Genomic DNA, 26,322 nt, shown 5'->3' on the forward strand with positions numbered 1-26,322 from the left:
TTGACTCCTAAACCTCTTCCCTGTGTAAACATATAAGGAAAAATAACACACACACAGAAAAATCACAAATACCTTCAAATCATCAAGCAAGACCTTAATATACCTAAAAATGACTAAATGTATAAAGGTATTTTAATGATTTACTTTAAGTGTTTCAGCCAAATCAGTTATATGAAATAAATAATGTCTGGAAAAGAGTAGGGCTGGGTATCGCCACTAATTTCCTGGATCGATTCGATTCGATTCGATTCACAAGGTCCCGATTCGATTCGATTTCGATTCAACACATTTAGGCATATTTGAGTTACATTAACAGGTTTTGTTTAAATATGTACAGATGTTCAGAGAACGAATGTGCTAATTGTACAAAGAACATAATATTTTCATTATTAAAAATATTTGTGTATTTTGTTTACATAAATAATTACTCCAAAACAGAAAACAGTAACATTCATTTTTTATTATTATTTTATATGTCTGACACGCTACAACATTGTAAATGTAATGTAAACATACACCTGGCTGTTGAACAGCTTATGCCAAGTTTACACGACACGACACTCTGATTAACACCTGGTCGCTGTAATGTTCACACTACACGACTGATCGGCGATGGGGGTTTTTACACTACACCATCTATCACCAGGGGGAATCACAGGTGAGCTTCTCTGCTCTCCAAAACTACGTTCTGTCACGAAAACACACGTGAGAAGTGATGAAAGGTTTAATGATACCACGTCCAAACATGCACATCAACAAGTAGCGAGAGATGAAAGTTTGTGCGCCGATGAAATAAATGAATCTGAGTGGATTTGGCAACACGAGCAGCATGGCTTGTTCTATAGTGAGTTGGAGGTTAATAAATATTTTGTTTTGTAGAGAACGATCAGGTCAGAAATACTGTAAAACTCGCGTGTGCTGATGTATTCTGATAGAAACTATATTCCGCTCCTGAACCACCTGTTTACAACCTCGCCCCTGTGTTTCCCCTCGCTGTTTCTCACATTGATTGAGAGCCGAGTTTTGATCGCAGAGCGAACACCGAGTTCCTCCCGAATCCAGCACCGACCCGTCACCGAGCGAAAATCAGGGCTAGAATCATGTAGTGTGAACCAGGCATAACTTGAGCTTCTGCCATGCTGAACTGATGTGCAGATCAGATCTCGTTGCGCAAAAAAAAGACCGCTACCAGTCTGTGGGTCATTTATTACTGGGCCGCACAGAAAGAAAAAATAATTAGAGACGCTACAATAGCAATGAAAACACTGCGCCAATTTTCAACACACTTCAGGCGCTATTGCCTCCTATCACCACTAGGTGGGAGCTGCGTCTTGTTGCATTGAAAAAAGCTGATTTTCCATTATTGTGAGTTAGTTATTACACAGTTACATAGTTATTTTATTTTAAATCCTCCCACCCTGCCAGTCCGTGACATTATGTCTTAAATAAAACCGGTCCATGGTGCAAAAAAGATTGGGGACCTCAGCCCTATAGGTCAGAGTTTTACTGTGACTTACTCTCTGGTTCGGCATTGTCAACCTCATTTCTGTTAGAAATGTTAATAAATCAACCAACAAACCAATGATCATGATCAATTCTGTCATTTCTTACAGCCAGCAGTTAATATTCGGCTCCTTTAGTGAATAAGTTCTCTACAGAACTTGTTATCAAGCTACACCAGTAAAATGCTTAACTTTGCACCCCTGGGATCAGATGAATCCCCCCCCCATCTCCAAACCGGCAGGTGTAGCAACAATTCATAACAAGTATGTTCTTTTTTGTCTAATAATTATTAGTTTTAAAGCTAAAAGTGACCAAATTCTTTTGATGTTACTGTTTTACTGCCATGTTTGTTATGTTGGGCTGGTTTTTGATTCAGTAAAGCATGAAAACTTATTGACCTCACACTCAGTGATGTGTTATTCTGAAGGATCACTATATATGCCCATTGGTTACTGGTTACCATCAACTAATGACCATTAGGACTTGGTAAGGGGAAGAGGTATTTATCTAAAACACAGTCGTCAGCTGGAACAAAATCACAGAAGCAATTAATTCTATTAGTTCTATTATTATGATTTAAAAACAAAACTCAAAAGTCAGGCTTACCCAGTTCTTTCATTAAATCAGACTCGTTCTCTTTTAGCCAATCATAAACACACTGATAGGCTTTCTCGCTGTTCAGGTGCTCGTATAATTCTCTCATTTGTTTCTGGCTGGTTGTCTGTCTTTTGATGTTAGAATACATTTCAGCTTTAATAATGCCCTTCCCACGCAGAACATCAGCCAGACCTAATGGATTTCTTGTCCTTTTGATAAGTTCCGCCTGGTGTTTCTTCAGAAAATGCTTTGCACCGAGTTCTGCCATGGCGCCTGTACAGCAAACAAACAGTGTGTTAGAACAAACAACCCTACAGAGAGCTGCTGGTGACCTTATCAATATGCATAATTCATGCCCACGCTCTGTTAACATGTGGGATGAGAGCCTAATGCACGGCCATGACTAACATTTGTGAACGATATTATTAAAGTGTGAAGTTAAAGCTCTTAAGGGAAGCTAAATCTCGTGCTCTAGGGCCAGAGAGAGCATGAGTTCACTACCAGTCTGAAATAATACCCACATTCTTCCCTGTGTCCCTGCCAGCAGTAATGCCCAGTCACACCGAGCTGTCCCACAGTGGCTGGCTTTTGTTTGGCACCCAGTTTTTTTTTTTTACAGTGTGCATGCACATATAATACATTAGTGACATAAAGTAAAATAATACATGTCACTATTTGTAATAATTAGATATAAACAGCTTTAAAATAAATGTGCAGATGAGAGTTTCCTGTAGAAGACATGTCCAAAACACAGATATCAAACTTAAACGTTTTAAAACCCAAACTTTAACCACCAAACACTAAATTATCTGTATGTAGCTGACAATAAATTAACCAACATCAAAAAATACGGTACCCCAAGAGCTGTAATAATCACAATATATATTAGGGGAACACCCCAATTCTCAAATGTGAGGGACATATACTGACATAAAAATGACAAATAAACCTGTTGAACTTTCTAGCATTAGTCGTTGATTTGGCAGAAATGTTTAGAACATCAGGGACCCCCAGTAGAGTTGGTCCCCCCAATACTCAATTCATGGCTACTGGACTCTTGGGCTACTGGACTCTTAGGTCTTGGGTTTAAGAGGATTGCTACACTGACACTGAGATGCTCACTCTGACTCTATGATCCCATGAAGAAAAGAGGATTTCATGCACAACTTTAGATTTTTCTCAGTGCAGCCATTTTTATTCCCCACTAGGTGGAACTAAGAACATACAAAATGAACCACTACACTGCATTCAATACAGCAGGGTTTTTCAAACTTTTTTCTGGTGACCCACATCTTGTCCATGATGTTTTAACGCGACCCAGGCAACATAAAAATATATATTTCTATAAATGTATACTAAAACACAAAACAAACAAAATTCACTTACTCAATGAGAAGGATGGGCCTGTTTGCTATGTATGATCTGGTCCCATTGTGGTTCACAAGAAGAGAGGGCAACACACATATAAGCACGTTTCCTTTCAGTGCTAACGGCAGTTGGCCTATTTATTTTCAGCTCTTATATATATATATATATATATATATATATAAGATATATATATATATATATATATATATAAGATATATATATATATATATATATATATATATATATATATATATATATATATATATATATATATATATATTTTTTTTTTTTTTTTTTTTTTTTTTTTTTTTGTAAAATATCTAATAATATTAATGGAAAACTGGTCATGTTTAAACTATTTACTGGCTCTATCCTAGATCTGTCCTATTATTACTTAATACACCTGTCAGCCAATCAAAAACAAGGACCTTTTATAATCTTGTATTAAATAGCAGCAAGTATTTCGTAATAAGTGACCTGTATTACATTTAATTAACATAAAAACGCTAACAAATTTGCATCCAAACACAAATAATTACACCATTATAAACACATGATCACCTGACAACAAAGTGTCTCCTATTTCAGCATCTGGACGTATTTTTTAAAATCGCCCCTCAGAATGATGGAGAGGTTAAAAAAGGACTTAATCCTGATTATCTTTAATCTGGCTGGACTCGGGTTCGACCTGCTGCGCTGTAAACACTGTCCTGCTCCAAGTCTCTTCTAGAAAAGAGCAAAGATAAAAGAGCAACCATTGTGATCAGATCCAACAGAGGTGAATCATTACAAACTTACCGACATTCACTGATTATTTTATTATAAGCTTTACTCACCGAACAGATGAGATTTAAGAGAAAAGTTTATATCAGAATTATGAAAGTAGTGTTGAGGGTTACGGCTGAGTCCTTAAGTGAAGTTTTGGTTTTACAAAACAAGCATTAAGGTCAAGAATTAAATCAGTGATCTTATAATGACAGAATAAAGCGGCGCTCGGTTGGCACAGTGGTACATTTGTCCTTTACTGTTGAGATCTGGGGATCCAGGGTTTGGATGGTCAAAACAGCACTAGGAGGTGCACTTGTAAGTGCTGGTTCCAAGCCCAGACAGAAACAGGAGGGTTGTATCAGAATAAAAGCTGTGCCAAGCTATGTAAAGACCAGATACAGATGCTGTGTTGACCCCTAATATACCGGAGCAGCCAAAAGAATTATGACAGAATAAGTAAACAATCAAAAATCATTTTTAAATGTATTTTATTTATTTTTATCTATCCAAAACTCAGTTTTTCTGAGCTGCTCAGTCTGAATAAACTGTTTAGAATAACTCTTATTTATTTAAATAGTTACACACTCTGTTACATATTTTAGAAGATTAAAAGGGCCCTAGAACAGAACCTTGTGGCACACCATGCTGCATTATTTTGGCTCTGAAGTATCTGCTAAGGCCAAGATTTTCAAATGCAGTGAAGCTAATAGTAAAACTCATTGAAAGGATTATTATTATTATTATTATTATTATTATTATTATTATTATTCAGCTTTGGGTTTGGAGAATGCAGGGGAATTGTATGTAAGGCAGCAGGGCAGGCGTCTAAGCTGTTGTTCAGTCATGATCAGGTAAATCTTAATCTAGGGGGATTAAACTTAATCCTCCCAATCAGACTAGGTGAATGCGCTAGTGTTGCAGCTCCACGCTGCATCCTGGTCACGAGTTCAGAACGGTTCAGCAGCTAATGTGGAAGCGTCTTGGTTCTTACATAAACACTCACGAATCTTCTCACCTGGAGCGCAGTGTCTTTATTAATAGTTGACTAAAAAAGCACTATTGAGGTTCATGAGGTTCTTACACGTCTACCTCTAATTTACCTCACTGTCACACACTATATGGACAAACGTTTGTTGAACCTCTCGGTACAAAACCAAGGGCTCTTCTTCACTCCTCTTTTCTAGAAGGGCTTTCAACAGGGTCATGAAGTGTGTCAGAATTCCAAATTCTAAAAAAGGTGTGGAGTGTGGTTTGGGACAGGATGTGCATTCAACTGGAGTTCTTCCACACCACACACATTAAACCACACTTAGAGTGATTGGTATGGCTACACCAGGACTCAATAATACCTAGGGTGGTGGTAACTCAGTAGTTAAGGTACTGGGTTAGTAATCAGGTTGCCAGTCAAGCCCCACAACTGCCCCTGATCAAGGCCTGTAGTTGGATGGTCCCATAAATATAATTAGGATGGGGTGTCCACATGCTTTTGACCATATAGTGTATTGCAGATGGGTTGACACACATTTTCACATAAAGATCCTTTATAGTGATTGCAGATCATCTTGATGGCATGAAGATTCACCACAAAAACAGAACACACATTCCTCACCATGATATTTATCTGACCTGATTAGAACATTTTTCAATCCTGCAGCATGTCCTGTTACGTTAAAGAAAGTTATAGCACATCGTTTACATGGTGTTTTATGTGTTGGGACACGTTTACCTCTCACTGGCTGACGTATTATCATCACTGCCTTCATTGTGTGGTTCTGAGACACTGGATAAAGATGGTCGCTGCCTGGGAGTTGGTCTGTAGGCTAAAAAACAACTTCCTGTAAAGGTCTGGCCAGAGCAGGAACTCTGCAGTCTCCCTCTGGATACCTCTCCCCACGGTCGTGGTAATGTGGACCTACAGGAAGGTGTCAGAGCCTGGGAGGACGACTGAGTCTTCAGCTGGGTCTGAGCGCTACCAAATGATGATGAATTAGAGGCCAACAAAAATCCGTTTTCATCATCACTGCTTTTTCTGGTCCAGCTTTGGACACATGAAGATGGTGGAGCTGTGAAGGTTTCACACTGAACAGGACAGGTTGAAGATGAAGATACAGTGGGTAGACTTGGATCTCTGTGGCGTACAGAGTAACTTGAGGGTGGAATTTGGGCCCTGGAGGCCGGTGGAGTAGTGTAATCTCCTGGGCTGAATTTATGGGAATGCTGGAAAAGTCTGTCAGCTTCCTGTTTATCTGAAGCAAATGTGGCAGTCAGTCAGAGATCCCTCTGAATTATTGTCCTGGCTGGGAAGCAAAGGTACCGTTTGTAGTGACACTCGTAGTCCCTGAATTCTACCACGATCCTGTCTTGGATTGCAATCATCATTGCTGTTAAAGGAGCTGTCCATTAGTACCTCGGGTGGAGGAGGTGGAAGACTGTCAGCGTCCACTTCCTCAGGCTGTACCGAGAACTCCTTTTCAGGAGGATAATTGTTGTGGTCAGTGGTGGAAACACTTGCCCTGTAGTTAGTTAATGCAGGCAGGAAAGACCCTTCTGCTTCTAAATCTTGCAGACCTGTTGCTGGGCTTGTGGTTGGACGTGTCCTGTACCCCCTGGCTGAAGGTGCAGATAAGTCGTTTGACAGCATTTTTCCCAGGTGGTTCAGGTACAAATACAGGAGGCAAGCGAGGAACTAGGTTAGGTTTAACTGTTACCCTGTTTCCATATTGTGGACTTTGTGCCGTCTTGTTTTTTTTGATGCTCTGACATCTGTCCTGCCTTTGCACCATGTAGTCTATTTTACTGTATAAGCAATCAGCAGACTGTGACCTCCATGTGCCTCTCAAACCAGGATACATAGGTTTACCTGGACAAGGTACAGGGGGGTTATTTACAGTTTGGGGTCGTCTGATGTTTCTATCTTTTCGATAAGTCTGATCAACAGTACTATTGTCTGGCCAGTTATTTTGTAGGCTGAACTGAAGCTGCGCTTTGAGGTCTTTCTGAGACTGAATCGACATATTTTTGGCTTCCAAATTACTATTCATTTCCACTTCATCTTGTACTTCCTCTTTCACATCAGGCGTGTTGTCAGCATGATCATCATCAGCAAAATCTTCATCATTTTTATCCCCTTTATCTTCTCTAAGCTGATCAGGTGAATCTTCAGGATTCTCAGGATGTCCAGTGGAAGAACCAGGTTTGGCTCCAGACCCAGAGCTTTTGCGATGGACGCGAACTCGTGCTGAACCGATCTGGCAGTCGTTGTCTGCACCGATGCCGCTGTCCTCGCTGTGCAGAGAGGAGTCTTCTGGACTGGACTTCCCTAAGCTGGCAGCTTCCACACTAGCCAACACTTGATTCAATTGTTCCTCAGCTGTTCTCTTGGCCTGCCAGTTTTTCCCCCAGCAGTTGTGAGACTGAGCCAAAATATTCAGCTGCTTCCTCTATGGCGGCGTCACCAAGTCCTTTCAGTGAATCTCCAACTTGCTTCATTTCGTCAATGAAGTGTTGGAGCATCTGCGGTAGGTCTGGAGGGGTTTCATCTGAATTCACATCATCTTCTCGGATGTCTGGGTCTATCTGTCGATCCTTTTGTGCCGTCGGCCAGTCGGCCATGTCTTTGCGAAGGTCCAGCAATTGTTCCCCCTGAGTCGTCATTTCCTCTAAGGTCTGGATGATCTCCTCATACTGTAATACTAGTAAATCCACCAAAGGTTGTATAGACAGTTGGGTTTGGGTTGTCTTGTCCAAGAGTCCTAGCAGGGACTCGTATTTGGGGGAATTGGGTTTCAGGTACTTGTAAGCTGTTTGTTGATCAATTGCTGCTCTTTTAAGAAAACCGACACTTTTTCTTTGCCTCTTTTCCTCCTGGCTGTTTTGCTGCCGTTTTTATCCTTCATGTCTGTTGTTTCCTCGGTCAGTAATTCCTCCTGTGAGTTTGTCTCTGGTACATCAACACTTTCATCAGCAGTTGTAGTAGTTTCACATAACACGTCACTGGGTGCAGATATTTTACCTTGGAGTGGTGCAGCACTGCTTTCTTCTTCTGAAACCGCTGGTCCAGTGAGAACTTCACCTGTCTCGGTCCAGCTCTGTACTTCTGTCCTGTTAGACGAGAAGTCACTGCTGCTTTGAAGCTGCAGATCTTTCTGGCTGTGGTTGTAGACTCCAGTACAGAGCTGACCTTTCAAAGGTGAGCATCCCATTTTTTATGAACCAAATGAAAATGATCCGTAGCTTTTTTAAATTAGATTGAGTTAAAGCAAACCTTACTTATCACAGATATTCCACAGTCATCTTCTTAGATTCTCAGTTTCATCCTATGACTCCTGTCTTGGCTCCTTATTATTCCCTGCAAAATCTTTCCTTCAAAAACAAATCAGTATAACCAGAAGTTTCTCATCTGTGCCGTGCCTTCTTCCACTAGTCAAGTGACTAAGAGGATAAAGCAGGATTGGTGATCCTCGCTTCTCGCAGATGGTCACTATAAGGGAATAAGGTGCCCACGTAAGAGCTCCGTTTAATCTCTTCACAGAAGTCAGGTGCCTCGGCGATTATTCCTGATTAAATAAAAATCATCATGGTTATTTAGTACCTGATACAGAAGGCATACCTGGATTATTATCTATTATTAGTATCTATAAAAAATTTCCACTGTTATGCAGATGACACACAGCTATACAAATCAGCCATTTACTTTTTTATTTAATTTTTAAACTGATTATTAAATTTCAATTCAGTAAAATCCCATTAATAAAAATAAAAGCATTTTCACTACTGGTCTTTTGGCTTCCACTATATAGCATATCGTTGCTGTCTGATGAAAAACATAAAGCAGTTTTCACTTTTTTTCATTTCATTTCATTTCCGCCTGTGGTCCCGTCTGGGACATAGGCCGCCGACAAGCTCTCTCCAGGCATCACGGTTCCGGGCGAGTCTCTCCAGCTGTCCCCACGTCTTGCCCATCTGGTTGGCGTCTGCATCCAGGTCTCGGCGCCAGGTATTTCTAGGCCGTCCTCTCTTCCTCTTCCCTTGAGGGTTCCAGGTGAGGGATTGTTTGGTGATGTTTGATGTAGGTTTGCGGAGGGTGTGGCCAATCCATCGCCAGCGTCTCTGAAGGATGTCTTGGTCAACAGGCTGCTGCTTTGTTCGTTGCCACAGTTCTACATTGCTGATCTTGTCGGGCCAGCGGATCTTTAAGATCTTCCTGAGGCAGGTGTTAATAAAGACCTGGATTTTCTTCATGGTGATGGCGGTGGTTCTCCAGGTCTCTGCTCCGTAGAGTAGTACTGGCTTTACTAAGGTGTTGAAGAGCCTGATCTTGGTGGTGATGCTGATCTCGCTGGATCCCCAGATGTTCTTCAGCTGATGGAAGGCTGTTCGTGCTTTACCGATGCGGGTTCTGACGTCTGCATCTGTTCCTCCATGGTTGTCCAGGATGCTGCCGAGATAGGTGAAACTATCCACCTCTTCCAGCGCCTCACCCTGGACTGCGATGGGTGTCTCGTTAGATGCATTGATCTTGAACACCTTGCTCTTCCCTCTGTTGATGCTAAGGCCCAATCTAGCTGAGTTGTCCGCAATGATGCTGGTCTTTTCCTGCATCTGTTGTTGGGTATGGGAGAGGAGAGCCAGATCATCGGCAAAGTCTAGATCGTCCAACTGCTTCCAAAGTGTCCACTGAATGCCGTTACGCTTCTGGTCTGTAGATGTCTTCATGATCCAGTCTATGGCCAGCAGAAACAGGAAGGGCGAGAGTAAGCAGCCTTGCCTCACTCCAGTTCTTACTTCGAAGGCGTTGGTGAGCTGTCTGCCATGCACTATTCTGCAGGTCATTCCTTCATATGACTTCCTGATGATGTTGGTAATCTTCTCTGGCACTCCGTAGTGTCTCAGTAGTCTCCAGAGGGTCTGCCTGTTGACGCTGTCAAACGCCTTCTTGTAGTCGATGAAGTTGACGTAGAGAGGCGAGTTCCATTCTAGGGACTGCTCCAGAATGATGCGCAGGGTTGCGATCTGGTCCGTGCACGATCTTTCCTTACGGAAGCCGGCTTGTTGGTCACGAAGCTGCGGGTCAACAGCGTCTTCCATTCTGTTAAGCAGGATGCGGTTAAACACCTTCCCTGGGATGGACAACAGCGTTATCCCTCGGTAATTGGAGCAAGAACTGAGGTCACCTTTCTTGGGGAGTTTAATGAGGTAGCCTTCTTTCCACTCAGTTGGTTCTTCTTCATCTTCCCAGATTTTACAGAAGAGTGGGTGGAGGAGCTCCACACTGGTCTCGACGTCCGCCTTTAGCGCTTCTGCCGGGATGCTGTCAGGTCCTGCAGACTTGCCGTTCTTCAATTGCTTGAAGGCGCTTCGGATCTCTTCCTTCGTGGGTGCACAGCACCTGATTGGCAGGTCGCTTTCGGCTGGCGGTATCTCCGGTGGGTTTGCAGGAGCTGGCCTGTTAAGTAACTCCTGAAAGTGCTCGATCCACCTCTTCTTCTGTCCTTCTTCGTCTGCTATCGCCTCTCCATTCCTGTTCTTTACTGGCCTCTCTGGCTTGGCAAACTTTCCAGATAGTTTCCTGATGATGGGATACAGGTCCTTGGTGCTGTTCTGATGCGCTGCTTCTTCTGTTTCTATTGCCAGTGACTCTATGTAACTCCGCTTGTCTACTCTGATGCTTTGCTTGACAATTCTATTAGCTTCTGTATATTCTTCTTGTGCTTTTACTTTTGTTGCTCTTGTTCTGCTGTTGTTCACCATTGCTTTCTTTTCTCTTCTTTCTTCTATCTTCTGTAGCGTCTCTGCTGAGATCCATTCCTTGTGTGTGTAAGATTTGAAGCCCAGAACTTCTTGGCATGTTGAAGTCACCGCTTCTTTCACTTTCTGCCACTTCTGTTCTATCGTCTCATCTTCAAGCAGCTCTTCTAGGACCTGGAACTTGTTGGAGAGGGTGACCTTGAACTCGTCTTTCTTCTTGCTGTTTTTCAGCGTAGCGATGTTATAGCGCTGTCGTTGGCTGGACCCCCCTGTCCAGTTCTTCTTCAGTTTCAGCTTCAATCTAGCCACAAGGAGATGATGGTCGGAAGCAACGTCTGCTCCTCGTTTGACGCGTACGTCTTGAAGAGAGCAGCGAAACTTCTTCCCGATGCACACGTGGTCGATCTGGTTTTCCGTCGACAGGTCTGGTGACACCCAAGTCGCCTTGTGTATCCTCCTGTGATGAAAAACACTTCCTCCGATGACCAGGTTACTTGCGGCGCATAGATCGGCAAATCTCTCCCCGTTTTCGTTCATCTCGCCCAGCCCTTGCTGCCCCATGATCTCCTCGTACCCTCGGTTGTCGTTGCCGATCTTGGCGTTGAAGTCACCCATTACGATGACGATGTTCCTCTTTGGTCTGTCTTGTATGGTGGTTGACAGTCTGTTGTAAAAGTTCTCCTTCTCCTCCTCTTCACTGTTGTTCGTCGGGGCGTAGCACTGGATTATGTCCATATTGATCCTCTTCCTCTTTGTATGGAAGGAGGCTGTCATGATCCGTGGTCCGTGCGCCTCCCACCCAATGAGCGCTCTCTGTGCCGACTTGGAAAGCATCAGGGCCACTCCATGGGTGTGTGCGGCTTCTTCCTGCTCGTGTCCCGAGTACAACAGTAACTCGCCGGAAGTCAGTCGCTTCTGCCCGGAGCCAGTCCACCTTGACTCGCTGATTCCTAAGACGGTGAGGTTAAACTTCCTCATCTCTGCGGCCACTTGCGCTGTCTTTCCAGTCTCATACATGGTCCGGACGTTCCATGTAGCGATGGTAGTGGTGGTCCTGGTGGAGACGATGGTCTTCGGCCCGACGGCTTCTAGATGACTCTGGCTTTCACCGTCCGACGTCATACGCCTTCCAGCTGGAGGTCCATCTTCTCCCAGGTCCGTGGTGTCTGTTAGTATTCTTGTTGGCGTTTCTGTAGCTAGGGGTTTTTTTTACAGGGTGGGGTAGCTAGCCCCACGCCCAACCCTCCTCCTTTTGCAGCCGGGCTTGGGACCGTCCTTGGCGGAGTTTTTTTACATGGGTATAAATCTCTGTCTGTCCTTAGCAGCGAATATCAAAATGACCAATAAAAAGATGAAAAATCATTCAATCTCTTTAACGAGTATTTCCATTGGCTGCTAGACCTGTCCATCAAAACCGTGTATCTCCCCCCCCACCCCCCCCCCCCCCCACCCCTTGGTACTGCTTTTATTTTTGCTTTATTTTGTGATTATATTGTAACTAATATGTAACTAATAAAGCTCAGTTTGAGTTGAGTTGAAAGATTTGGAACTTGTTTGCTGCGTCCGAGTAGTTCAAGCCTTTAAGGTAAGAATGAAACTTCTGTTTCTTCTTAAAATGAGCACTTTGGTCTCTAAAATACGCTTTTATTTGTCACAATCGTGTGTGAGCTCGCGTTCATATGAGTGGTTCTTATTACATGTTTACTTGAAGATTAGCTTGCATATTGACTAGCCAGCTAACCTTAGCCAGCTAACTTACCAAAAACTAACTAGTTCACTTTATGTTTTGCGTGAACTCAGTCTTTTTCAGACTAGAAACATCTTAGATAAGTTATGTGCAGTGGTAAATGAGCCCTATTGTATCTAAATTGCGTATCTGTGGTTTGTTTGCACCGTTACTGTCAGAGGAAAAAGTTCCTGAAAAGTTGGGTTTTTGGAGATACGTGTTTTTCAACAGACAGCGACGATATGTACAATAAATTCAGAAAATAAATTCAGACCTCTCGAATGTCTCGAAACTTGCTGTTTGGTGTTTGGAGAATTTAAAAAAAGCTAACAAAACGAAAACTGAAGTCTCTTATTCACAAAAGTATTCAGACCCAATACTTTGTAGAAGCCCTTTGGTAGCAATTACACCTGCAAGTTGCACTTGGATATGTCTCAACAAGCTTTGCACACGTGAGTTTGGGTGTAATCTTTGGGAGAGATTACAGGGTTTTTTATTTTAAATTACATCTCGGAAAACTCAAAACGTTTTCACTTAAAAACAGTAAAAAATGATAAATTATATTCTTGCAAAATCAAATTCACATCACAGAGCCTGTAAACGTCAAGGGGTCTGAATACTTTCTGAATTTACTGTATTTGTTTGAACGAGTCTGAAGATGAAACACAGACTGAAATGTTGTTCTTGTAAGAGTTGTTATGTGAGTGTTAGGTTATTTATATTCTGTTTACCTGCAGAGCAGCTTGAGCTCGGCGCTCTTAATGTGATTGAGCTGAAAGATTTAAAGTTGTTTTGCTCTTTTTTTGAGCCCCTGAGATACGTTTATACAATCTGTGTACAACCTGTAAAGATCGTATGTCTGAGATTATAGATGTTACACGTCATAACATTTTGGCCAGTGATCTGATTTTAAGGTCTTAATGTTTGTGACCCCAACATGAACCACCTCAGTGCTTCATCAGCCTTTTATCCCAGTGTGTGCCAGTAAAAATGGCTCATTAACAAATTTATATAAACACTTGAATATTGAATATTGTTAAACATTTACAGCTTTTCTCCAGTTCTCAAAGCATACAGAAGAAACATACAGTGTAAAATGTAGTAAAATGTTTTAATAAAACAGTAAAAAATACAAATACACTCATACCATTCTCACCATTCAGCATTTCATGTAAAATATACTTCATCAGTGAAATATAGAGCATACTGTACATACATGTATAATAAGATTATTAGGTAAAACATTATTTGGCTAATTTTGTTATTACCAGGCGGCACGGTGGCTCAGTGGGTAGCACTGTCACCTCATAGCAAGAAGGTCCTGGGTTCGATTCCCAGGTGGGGCGGTCCGGGTCCTTTCTGTGTGGAGTTTGCATGTTCTCCCAGTGTCTGTGTGGGTTTCCTCCGGGAGCTCCGGTTTCCTCCCACAGTCCAAAAACATGCAGTCAGGTTCATTGTAGACACTGAATTGCCTTGTAGGTGAATGTGTGTGTGTGTGTGCCCTGTGATGGACTGAGTCCCGTCCAGGGTGTTACTGTGTGCCTTGCGCCCATTGAAGAGCTGGGATAGGCTCCAGCACTCCCTGCGACCCTGATTGGATAAGCGGTTAGGAAAATGATTAAATTTTGTTATAACCATCTTAGTAAAAACTACAAACATTCTGGCTTTTATTTTTCTTCAATGAAAACATCCTAAAGCCTTCTCTTAACCTTAACACTGAAACAGGGATTAGCTTTCTACACTTCTGTCATTTAGTTTTTTCATTAAATGTTGGCGCTTTATCTTTTCTGCAGGATTTGGTACTATTTTAGGCCGTTTTTTAAACAGCCTGGATAAAATTCCTCCAGATGACATTCTGTGTAGTGAATGAACTTGTAGAGCAAGTACCGCCAGTATGATTACCAAAACTGATCAGAAGTAATTAAAAGTCATTTTGTGAGCTGATTCCTGCTTCTTGCAGCCTTTTACCCCATTTGGTCATTGAAGTCTTCATGCCAAAGTTGGGTTTGTGATGATGCGCTGGGTGAAGGTAACTCTTCTTCAGGACTAAGTCCTGAGTCCTCAGATGTTTCGCTCATGTCATCTTCGGGTTTTGGCTTCGCGTCATCGATCTTTTTCGAGATTATTTTATGCCACTTTGGGAGGACGTGGCAGACGATGACTCCATAGTTGGAGACCATCATGGCAGAGACCTGGATGAGGGTACGCTGATCCGTTTGGGTGATGAAGAGTGGAATTGAACAAAGCCAGACGAACAAATGAAAGAGCATGCTGAAGACTATCGGCTCAGTATTGTCCACTCTTCCTTTGAAGGCTAAGAAGAAGCACGACATGGCTAGAGCCGCAATGTAGACATGCATCGCTCCGACCAGAGAGCCCTGAGTGCACTGACGGATTTTGATAACTGACTCAGATAACTCCTTCTCTTCAACCTTTGGAGAACCGAATATGAACCAGAAGAAAAAAACAAGAACTTGAGCACCAGTCAGTAGAGCGATGATGATATAACGCTTGTTAAACTTACTGAAGAAGCGCTGCCTCTCAGGGCTGATAGACATGATGGCTAAGAACGACACAAAAGCTTTCGTGAGAATGCACGACACACAGAGGGTGAAGGCCAGACCATACATGGCCTGCTGGGCCCTGCAGTGGTGGTCGCTGGGCCAGCCTAAAAAGAGAATCAGACCTCCGAAACTCACCATCAGGCCAAACATCATAATACAAGACAAGACTACGTTGTCCTCGATTATGGAATTGTTCCTGTGTAGAACGAAATAGATCAGCGATGATACCAGTAGCAGGATTCCTATCACTGTTCCAATCAACACCACAATGGAGTACGCTGAGGACCACTCCAAATACTGAATCTCCCACTACAGAACCTGATAGAGAATAAGTTCCCTCTGGACACTTTTGACACTTTACTTCATCTGTGAAGAGAAAAAAGGTGGAAAAGCTACATTAGGAGAACGGCAGTGAAGGTACAGACCAGACGAGTGTTCTTAATAAAATGACCAAAGACAAACAATTGATGTAAAAGTGCAAAATGACAGGAATGTACATGTCAAAGACCGAATGACTGATAAAAAACAGGTTCTGTACAGAGCAGAGGACGTATTTTGACATTTCCAACAGGGATGCTTATAAAGGAACAAAGACTCTGGTTTAAATTTATTACAAATTCAAATCCAGTAAAGTTGAGAAAGTGAAAAATGTTGATTGATGATTTGTTAACCTCCTTTTCATTTTTTTTCTTTCAGCTGATCGCTTATATAGAGGTCTCTACAGCAAATCTGGATGCCCTCCTGAAGCAACCCTTCTATTTGTATTTGGGTTTGTGAGAGTGCACAGACAGGTACTGGTTTTTTCAGCATCGTTTTTTAATCTTACCTTTTATCCACAGAGATCGTTCATGGTTTTCTGAATGACTGAACAAATGTGACAGACTGTAAAGTACAGAGGAAACGCTGTCTGCGTCGAGCTCGCAGCATTCTTAAGGACTCCTCCCATCCTGCACACAGACTGTTTGCCCTCTTGCCCTAGACAAGACCAAGACCAGCAGATTGAGGAACAGCTTTTTCCCCAGAGCTGTCTCCATACTGAACTCTGCCCCTCGTTAACCCGCCACATCTCTCCTCCTGGTAAAGGTTGCGCTACAAACCTTTTCTCATTTGTTCATAATTTCCACCTATATCGTATACATCTGTCTATTATGTTCATTGCACCTTAATCTGTATCACCTTAATTTCAATCTGTATATTATGTCTATAGCACTCCCATCTATACATCATGTTTACAGTACATTCAATAATATATTCACCTGTATATATTGTTCATACCACTGCCCGTATTTTGTAAATAATGTATATCGTAGATACTGTACATCCTGCACTTGCTGCTTATTGCACTTCTGGTTAGATGCTAAACTGCATTTCGTTGCCTTGTACTTGTACATGTGTAATGTTAATAAAGTTGAATCTAATCTAATCAAATCTAAAATCCTTGCCTGATGAAGCTTCCCAAAAAATGACAACCCTCGACCCATCCTTACTTATGACTGAGGCTTTTGTTAATGCTCCATCACCTGTTTTTTACAGGGATCATTTGTCCACATTTTTGATACCCTTTTCCGGGCTTGGGATCAGCACTGAAGGTGCACTGATGTGCGTCCTCACAACATCCAGGTTCATGAGCCACCATGCACCATGTATTTGTAAACCATGCCCTGGATTTAAACCCCCTGAGCTGAGGCAGTACTGCTACCAGCAGCGTGGTTACCATCACACCACACCAGCTCACAGGATAAAGCAGTGCATGGTGAAAAATATATTAAAAATAAATAAATCACTGCTTTCTGTTTTGTTTGTTTTTGGTTTATTTATATTTTTCACGTCATGGAGCACATAACTGCACTAAAAAAAATACTCCAGCCGGCAGATCTGCGTAAGAACCGGATCCTTCTGTTTTAGAGGAAATGATTCTACATCCATCCATACTCACCTGACACGTAGTAAAATCCAGCATCACACTTTTTACATTCATAGCAGCAGGTCGAAAGTTCTAATATCCTAAATTCTACAGGCTCGCAGGTCTTTAAACACTTTGAGATGGGCACCTAAGATTTAAAAAAAGGTTTAGTTAAAATACTCAAAGAGGTCTGAACCTACAATTAAAGTCAAAAGTTTACATACTCAGGAGTGATTTGTATATCATGTTACATTCTGACTTTCATCATTTTTGCTTTTTAATTTTCCTTTTCTTTCTATGACTGCCATTCATAAAAATAGGAACGAACGAACTTTAATTTTAACTGTCATAACTTTGTATAGATCTGTATCCTGGCATATTTAACACACAGTTCATGTCGTACAGGTCTGAAGCACTGAACTCAGTCTCACCGTGTTGTTGGACCGTTGGATTTTGCTCTCATTGACCTCCACTTTCCCATTTCTGATGAGGAATCTTCCTACCACGTCAAGCACCCTGTCGTCACCACTCTTCTTCCACATGACGAGGTTGTATCCGTTTTCGAATTCCCCCTTGTCGTTAAAGGAAAGTGTCTGGTTGTCCATGCTAAATTTTATCTGGCGTAGAATGCTTAACAGCTAAACATTATAAAGAGTCATTTGTTACTTGAGTACTTGAGTTTTATTTTAATAATGAGTTTGTTAAACAGCTTCGATGTTGTTAACTGTTTCCCTTTTTGCATCTCGATTTAGAAACGATTCAACGACTACATTTCTCTCATCATAATCTTCAGCACTTTACTGCTGAACCACCTCAGCACCTAATAAGAAAACGTTAAGCGTAAACCACACTTTTCAGTGGACTTGGCTTTGGTGGTGGAGGTGTTACCCTGGAAGTGTTATAAGAACTAGAGAGAGTGAACAGCATTAGGCTCTGTTTTAATACAGTTTGCTTGGTGGTGCAGTTAGCTGCCCCAAAAAGGGGCTGAATTTAAGTTTTTACCGACATAAATAAACAACATTTACCTTCCAAGGAAGAAAGTCTGCGTCTCCAGAACAGGAAGTGTCGCTGCAGTTGAGGAGTTCCCTGATGGCGTTAACGATGGCATACACCGGAACTCTCTGACTGTAAGCAAGGACGGATTAAGGATAGTCTGGGCCCCTTATGAATGATTTGTATTGTATCAATTCATCTGCCAGGCTCATGTTCAGATCTGAAGGATATGCTGCAGCGAGTGAGTTAACCTTTAAAGTGAGCTCACTGTTGGACATATTGTCAGGCATGAAAAGAACATCAAATAGCTCAGTTAAGTGTGTGTATGCATTCAAACTGCTTGAAATTGCTTGTCTTAAATTTAAATAATTGCAAAATTGCTAAATTAATTTGTGTCTCTGCGCTTAAGAGAAATTGAACATAATAATTTTGAAACAATATAAATTCAGAAACATTAAGTAAGGGCCTGAATCGCATATTTGCAACAAAACGTCTGTTATGAAATATGGTAGCTTGCCTGGCAATTTGTAGGTCCCTAGAAAGTCAAGGAGCCATGATAAATGACTTCTATGGAAGTCATGGGCCCCATAGTAGGGGCCCTCGTGATCAAGGGCCCTCTAATGGTATGCCCTGCTCTTCTCTAGGGCCCTCTGGTAGGGGCTCTCATAACCAGGGCCCTCTAAAAATATGCCCCCCTCTTTCCTAGGACCCCTAATAGCCAGAAGTCGAAGTCAGAGCAGTGCCACAACGCCTCATCCATTTTCATAAGGGGCCCAAAAGCATGGCTAGGGCCCCCAAAAGCATGGCTAGGGGCCCCAAAAGCATGGTTAGGGCCCCCAAGAGGCCCTGGGGTCAAAGTCCCTAATAGTCAGAGGATCCTTAAAATGGAGGGCCCTCGGAAATAAAAATATATTGTATCATAAATGTTGATAGGCATCGCAAAATGTTTTGGGCCAGGGCCCCACGCCCTGGTGATGTACGGGAGTGTCCTACCCCAGAGAGCTGCCTTAAGGTCTTAAAAAGCTCGTTCTCGAACTCACGGCCCTGGTCGTGATGCAATTTTAAAGGGAATCCAAAGCGGAGAATAAAATCATTGAATAGCTTTTCTGCTGCGGTCTTCGCTGACTTGTTTTTGGTGGCATACGCGTGAGCAAATCTTGTGAAATGATCTATCACGACAAGTATATATTCAAACCCGCCTTTACTTTGCTCCAAGTGGAGGTAGTCGACTGAGACAAGCTCAAGGGGCAGGCTGGTGGAAATCCTACCCATTGGGGCTCTAACATGAGTCACTGGTTTCTTCTGTTTGATGCATGGACATCTTCTTGTCACGTGAGTCTCAATGTCCTTTTTCATGTAAGGCCAGAAGAATCTTTCACGAGCTAAGGAAAGGACTCTTTCCACACCCACATGGCCCATGTCATCATGGAGGTACCTTAATGCCATGCTTCTGTACTTGGTGGGTAGAACAAGTTGGCAGTGCTGACTGGTTTTACGATAGAGCAGCCCTTTATCAAGGACCAGTTTTCCCCACTCATACAGAAGCTTTCGACTGGAACCATTTACTCTCTGTTTGGCTTCATTTGTAAGTATTTGGTGTGTCTCTTTCAATTTTAGTACTTCCCCAATAGCAGGATCTTCTCTTTGTGCTTTTTCCATTTCATCATGGCTAACAGCCAACAAGGGACTCTGAACACTCTGCTCTGTTGACGTATCCAAAGTGGCCATCCAGGCTATGTCTTTACTTTTGGCCACTTGACTGCCTTCCCATGTTGCATGTATGGCTTCAGGAGACAGCTCTTCTACACAATCTGCCACATACTTGTCGATGTCTAATGGCCAGCGAGACAATGTATCCGCATCAACATTGACGGCACCTGGCCGGTATTTGATGTCAAATCTGAACTCGGAAAGTTCTCCCACCCATCTGTGACCAACTGCATTTAGCTTAGCTGTTCGCATAATGTAGGTCAAGGGATTGTTATCAGTGTATATGGTAAAGTGAGGGGCATAGTAAAGATAGTCCCTGAATTTATCACACACCGCCCACTTCAGTGCAAGGAATTCTAATTTTCCTGAGTGAAAGTGATAGTTCTTTTCTGCAGGTGTAAGTGTTCTGGACCCATAGGCGATGACCCTCAATTTTCCATTTTGGCACTGATAAAGTACAGCTCCAAGTCCCTGCTCAGAAGCATCAGTATTAAGTACAAAGGGCAACTCAAAATTTGGGTAAGCGAGGACAGGGGGGTTAGTCAGAATGTCAATTAACTTCTCTAGGGCATTTTGGTGCTCCTCTGCCCACTTGACCGGGTCTTTAGAGGGTAACTGAGTTCCTTTCCCTCTGGTCTTACTCATTTTATTTACCCCTGCAGCTGGTGGCTTTGCTTGCAAAAGCTCATAGATGGGTTTGGCAACTCTGGAGAAGTCTTGTATGTAGCTTCTATAATAGCTCAAGAACCCCAGTAATTTCCGTACCTCTCCAACAGTTGCTGGGGCCTTATCCCTAAGTGAAAGTACCGCCTCCAGATCCTTTGGATCGATTCTTACACCATCTGCTGAAACTAGGTGCCCCACGTAGCGGACCTCGCTCTTGAAGAACTCACATTTGGTAGGCCTGAGTTTGACTCCCTGTTCCCGGAGGGCTTTTAGGACTTTCCTTACACCTTCCACATGATCCTCAAATGATTTGGAATAACACAGCACATCATCAAGGTATGGGATACAATGTTCATCACGCAGTGAGTTCAACATTTCCTCCATGCTTCTTTGAAAGGCTGCAGGAGCATTTGATAAACCGAATGGGATACGCACCCATTCATACAATCCCCAAGGGGTAATGAAAGCTGTGAGATGTTGTGATCCATCAGCTATGAAGCCTTGATAATAGGCCTTCCCTTGGTCCAGGATTGAGAACCAACTATAGCCTCCAAGAGTGTCAAGGAGATCCTGGATCCTGGGTAGGGGATGCCTATCTGAAATGGTCTTCTGGTTTAGCAACCGGTAGTCAATACACAGCCTTAGTGTACCATCTTTCTTGCGTACACATACTACTGGAGCAGAATAAGGAGATTTAGATCTCACAATCCATCCCTTAACCAGTAAGTCTTGAATGTACTCCTTGACTTCTTTGTAGAGTGGCTTTGGGATAGCAGAATAGGACTTCTGAACTGGGATATCATCTTTAAGTGAGATTGACATCTGGAGACTAGGAATACAACCAATGTCATTCTCATCACGAGCGAACACTGTGGATTCTTCATAAAGCATCCTTCTAACAACTTCCTGCTGACTTTCTTCTAAGTGGCTTAAGTTGACAGGAGGGTGCCATAATTCTGCCCGATGGGTTTCCTCAACTCTCACCTCAGGTGTAACGCCAAACTGATTTACAGTGTGGTGGGCAGCCTGGTCAGTTTCAATTACTTTGGAAATGGCATGGATGGTACCAATTACTGTCTTCCGTGGAAGCATGATATTGTGCTTGGTATAATTATTAATGGGCACTTCGACATATGGACTACTAGTACGACTGACTTCCACGAGCCCTTCAGCCACAATCAGTTGCTCTAATGGTGTGCTATTGTTGTCTGTCTTAAACAGCACTACTGGTTCATGTGGACTAAAGTCAACAGGGATATTGCACTTTATGCGTGTAACTTCGCCTGGAAGGACAACAATGTCCTGGGGCCCCACCTTTGCCGGAGCTTGTTCTAAGTCAGTAGTCCTTGACTGGATGAAATTTACAATGACACTAGCCTCCTCCTCTCTAATCTCCATTGCCCCGCTCAAAAGGTTGGCCAGCGTAAGCGGTATACGTGGTCCACTTTCTTGCCCTTCAATAAGTTCTTCAATAACATTGAACCCTAGTACTGGTCTTTCAAGGCTCATGTGGCTCACTAAGAAAGGCACTTGAATGGACAAATCTGGATCATCATTCCCTGGCAGGTTCACCCTTGCTTCTACCCAACCATCAAAGGGGAGAATTTCTCCGTTTACTGCATGGACATTAAGAGCTTTGGTCCCCATCAGCTCACTTAGAGATCGGATAGGCAAATCAGGTAAGTACTTGGCTCTCCATGAGTGATCAAGAATGCTACTTGAGCTCCAGTGTCGAGGAGGACTGTTACAGAATATCCATTTATGTAACACTTGAGCAGACATTTACTACCAATTAGCTGAGCCATTTTTTCATTATTTGGTGGTCCCTCACAAGTAGCTGGCATCAGTGTCGGCGTAGTATTACGTGTTTCGACATCAGAGTGGGACTGCTTCCTTAAGCCGGTCACAGGTTGTCCCTCTGCCGTGACCGAACCTCGTTTCCCGAAGGCTTTGGTTTCCTCATGCATCCTATGACTTTATGCTCTTCTTCACCACACAGGAAGCAATGAGTGCAGTTCGTTAGGCCCTTTCGCACACACTCTGGGCATCTGTAAGGTCGACTCCTTTTTAGCATGTGGGGCTGATTAACACTACATGAATATGCATGTTCATTCACTTTAGATTGTCTCAGCGAATCAACAACAGTGGTAAGTGCTTCAATATGTGCTGTTAATTGCTGTAGTGTTTTGACTTGGCTCTTGGGTTCTAATGTCTTTTCTTGGTTTTCACAGTCAGGAGATAGCTGTGCACTATAGGCAGTAGGTGGCCTTTGACGAGGTTGGTGTCCCAACCTGCGTTGTCGTTCACTTTCATCACTTGTGAGTTTAATTACTTGTCTCAAGAGCACTTCATCAGTGACTGTATCATCGGAAAGAAGGGACCTTAATTCTCTCCTTATGTCACTGCATTTAGTGTTGAAACCTTGGAAGACTGTGTGAAGAAATACGTTCTGGACAGTATGGGCATCATACCTAATATCCGAGCCAGCCTGCCTGGATGCGAACATCACCTTTTGTTTCAGTCCTATCATACTGTAGAGAAACTGTTGGGGGGTTTCACCATCTAATTGCTTTGCACACATTAACTCTTGGAATAGTTCAGTGCTGTTCCTCTCGCCAAGATGGGACTGCAAGAAGCTTTTCAACTCTTCAAGAGACATGTCTTCCTTGTTGATCAGCATATCTTTGAAATGACCAGGTTTGATAATTCGCAATACACCTCGGATAATTTCACTGCTGCCGAAGTTTTCTTTCACACCCTCTTCTATTTGTTTCCACAAGTTGTTGTAGCTAATGTCAGCAGAATGGTCTCCAATCTGACCACCTTGAATCTTGAATTCTCTCCGTTGTAATAAGGGGAGATCTTTTAGTGGTATCATACTGTCAGCCCTAATCAGAGGTGAGTGTGCCCTTTCAGTGTTACCAGAGGATGTACTGTGATGCCTATTTGAGGGGAGTCTATCCACTGTGTGTGTCATGTGTCCTAATCCCTCTTCACTGAATGTTGGTTGATTATTATTAGCTTTGTTTGTGCTGGGACCAGTGCCTGCAATTTTAAGTGGGATGGCTGGAGGTGTGGCAGCTACCTCAATGTCTGTGTCCCCACCTAAAACGGGTGTACTTAGGTTACGCTTCTGAATAAACTCCTCAATCACATCCTGCAAAAACAGTAACTGTGCCATACCCCTATCCTCAAGTGCTAGCAAGGTAGTACAATTCAGATATTCAAACACATATTCAAAGCACGTTTCCTCATCATCTTGGCTCAAAATAGACTGATCTAGTTCAGGTACCGGAGTGATGCTTTTGGCAATCTGGAAGACTTCATCGGTGGTTAACTTGTGCAGGCTTTTCTTGATGGCCCAGACCAGTCCCTTCCTTTCTGTGTCAGACATGATGCACGCTTTTGGATGCTTGGCTCACTGTGGCACACGCTCCTGGCTAGGATTCCCCTTTCGTTTGGTCACCTTCGCCTCTCTAGCTGCCCACTTGGAGCTCCAGCTCCTTGCACGGACCTCGCGCCTCACTGTCACTCAGGAATCACTGGATCTGCTCAACCAGACTGGACAAGCGATCCCGGACGAGCCCCCATGAATCTGTTACACATCTAGGATACAAGATGTTGTAGCAGATATATCCTGTGAAAACAGGAGAAATAAAGACACAGGAGAACAGCAGTTGTGCTTCGTTTAGTGTCTCTTCTGGAATGAGCCAGAGAGAGCAACTTCCCGGTTAGCTAGAACATGTTCTCCTGTACAAGAGTGCCCTCTAGCGGCCATAGCTGGAATGAACTTACAAGGGTTTTTTTCTTTTAGATTTGAAGAATGAGTGACCCTAATAATTACAAGCATAAAAAAAAGAATTATTGTGACCATGTATGAATTTCTTTATATAGGGGTCACAAATGCGTTGAGCAACGGGAAGCCAATGAAGTTTTTGTAGAACAGGTGTAATATGATCACGGGAGCGAGTATGAGTAAGGAGGCGAGCAGCTGAATTCTGGATATACTGAAGTTTTTTTAGGATTTTGTTAGATGTACCATAAAGGATGCTATTGCAATAATCAATTCTGGATGTAATAAAAGCATGAATCAAGGTTTCGGCGGCAGAAAAGGAGAGTGATGGACGTAGACGTGCTATGTTTTTTAGATGAAAGAAAGCAATTTTGGTGATGTGATTTACATGGAGGTCAAAAGAGAGGTTGCTATCAAAAATTACACCAAGATTTCGGATGTTAGAAGACGGAGACAAAGTGTCATTATCAATGGTAATTTGAAATTTTTTTGTGGTTTTTGCCAGGGATGTAGGACCTACGATGATCATATCAGATTTTTCACAGTTTAATTTGAGGAAATTAGCTTTCATCCACAATTTCATTTCAGTGATGCAATTTGTCAGAGTGGAGTGAAGCTCAGTATTAATGGATTTGGAGGAGATGTAAAGCTGAATATCATCAGCATAGCAGTGGAAATGTAAACCATGCCGACGTATGATGTCACCAAGAGGGAGCATATAAAGAATAAACAAAAGGGGACCTAACACTGAGCCTTGGGGAACGCCTTGGGACAGTGGAGCAATGGCAGAACTACAATTGTTGATATTAACAAACTGTTGTCTGTTTACGAGATATGACCTTAACCACAAAAGGGCAGTACCAGTGATGTTGACAGAGGATTCAAGGCGGGACAGAAGAATGGAGTGATTAATGGTGTCAAAAGCTGCAGTAAGATCAAGGAGGACGAGAATATTAATTTGTCCAGAGTCTGAGGAAAGAAGAAGGTCATTTGTGACTTTGAGGAGGGCTGACTCAGTGCTGTGCTGGGGGCGGAAACCAGACTGAAATGATTCAAATAGATTATTGGAATTTAGGTGATCTTTGAGCTGTGAGGCAACAACACGTTCCAGTATTTTCGACAGAAATGGAAGATTGGAAATGGGCCGAAAGTTACTCATAATGTTAGAGTCAAGTCCAGGTTTTTTAAGTATGGGAGTAACAGCAGCCAATTTGAGTGATTGAGGGACTGAGCCAGAACTAAGAGAGGAATTGATTATCTCTGTGATAAGTGAGGAGATATCTGGAAAACAACCCTTAACAAGTTTTGATGGAGCAGGATCCAAAACACAAGTGGAGCTTCGCATCCCTGTCAAGATCTCAGATAGGTCCAAATGAGACACAGGTGAGAACTGAGACAGAGGCTGGGTAATAAATTGAGGTGAGACAGGCGGAGAAACAGAGATGACAGGGGAAACTGTCAGAAAATTGTGGATATTCTCAACTTTTGTTTGAAAAAATTAGAGGTAAGAGTTACACTTGTCAACTGTAAAGGAATTGGTAGTATTGTCAACTGGTTTGAGAAGTTTATTTATTGTGGAAAAGAGAGTCTTAGGATTTGTTGATCCAGCATGTATGAGTTCGGAATAGTAAGTGGATCGGGCTGCCGTAAGAGCGTCTTTGTAATGTTGAAGATAATCAGAATAAATCTGATAATGTACTGTTAGACCGGTTTTCTTATAAAGTCTTTCAAGCTGGCGTTTATGGGATTTCATTTGGTGAAGCTCAATTATGTACCATGGTGCAGAATGACTAAATGAAACAAATTTGGTTCTCAAAGGAGCCAGCTCATCAAGACATGAGGCGAGTATGTCATTATAGTAATCGACAAGGTCAGATGAATTACTAGACAGTACAGGACAGACAGACATCTTTTTAACAAGAGAATCTGAGAAAGCAGAGGGAGAGATATATTGAAGATTCCTGAAGGATATTTTATGTTTAGC

General features: G+C 42.6%; 1 pseudogene; it reads right to left on the reverse strand.

The window, feature by feature from the left end:
• Positions 1–14,570: 14,570 nt before the first annotated feature.
• LOC134320276 (G-protein coupled receptor family C group 6 member A-like) lies at positions 14,571–22,512 on the reverse strand (annotated as a pseudogene).
• Positions 22,513–26,322: the final 3,810 nt, after the last annotated feature.

Source organism: Trichomycterus rosablanca, chromosome 9, assembly GCF_030014385.1.
Source record: "Trichomycterus rosablanca isolate fTriRos1 chromosome 9, fTriRos1.hap1, whole genome shotgun sequence".
Taxonomy (NCBI): Eukaryota; Metazoa; Chordata; class Actinopteri; order Siluriformes; family Trichomycteridae; genus Trichomycterus; species Trichomycterus rosablanca.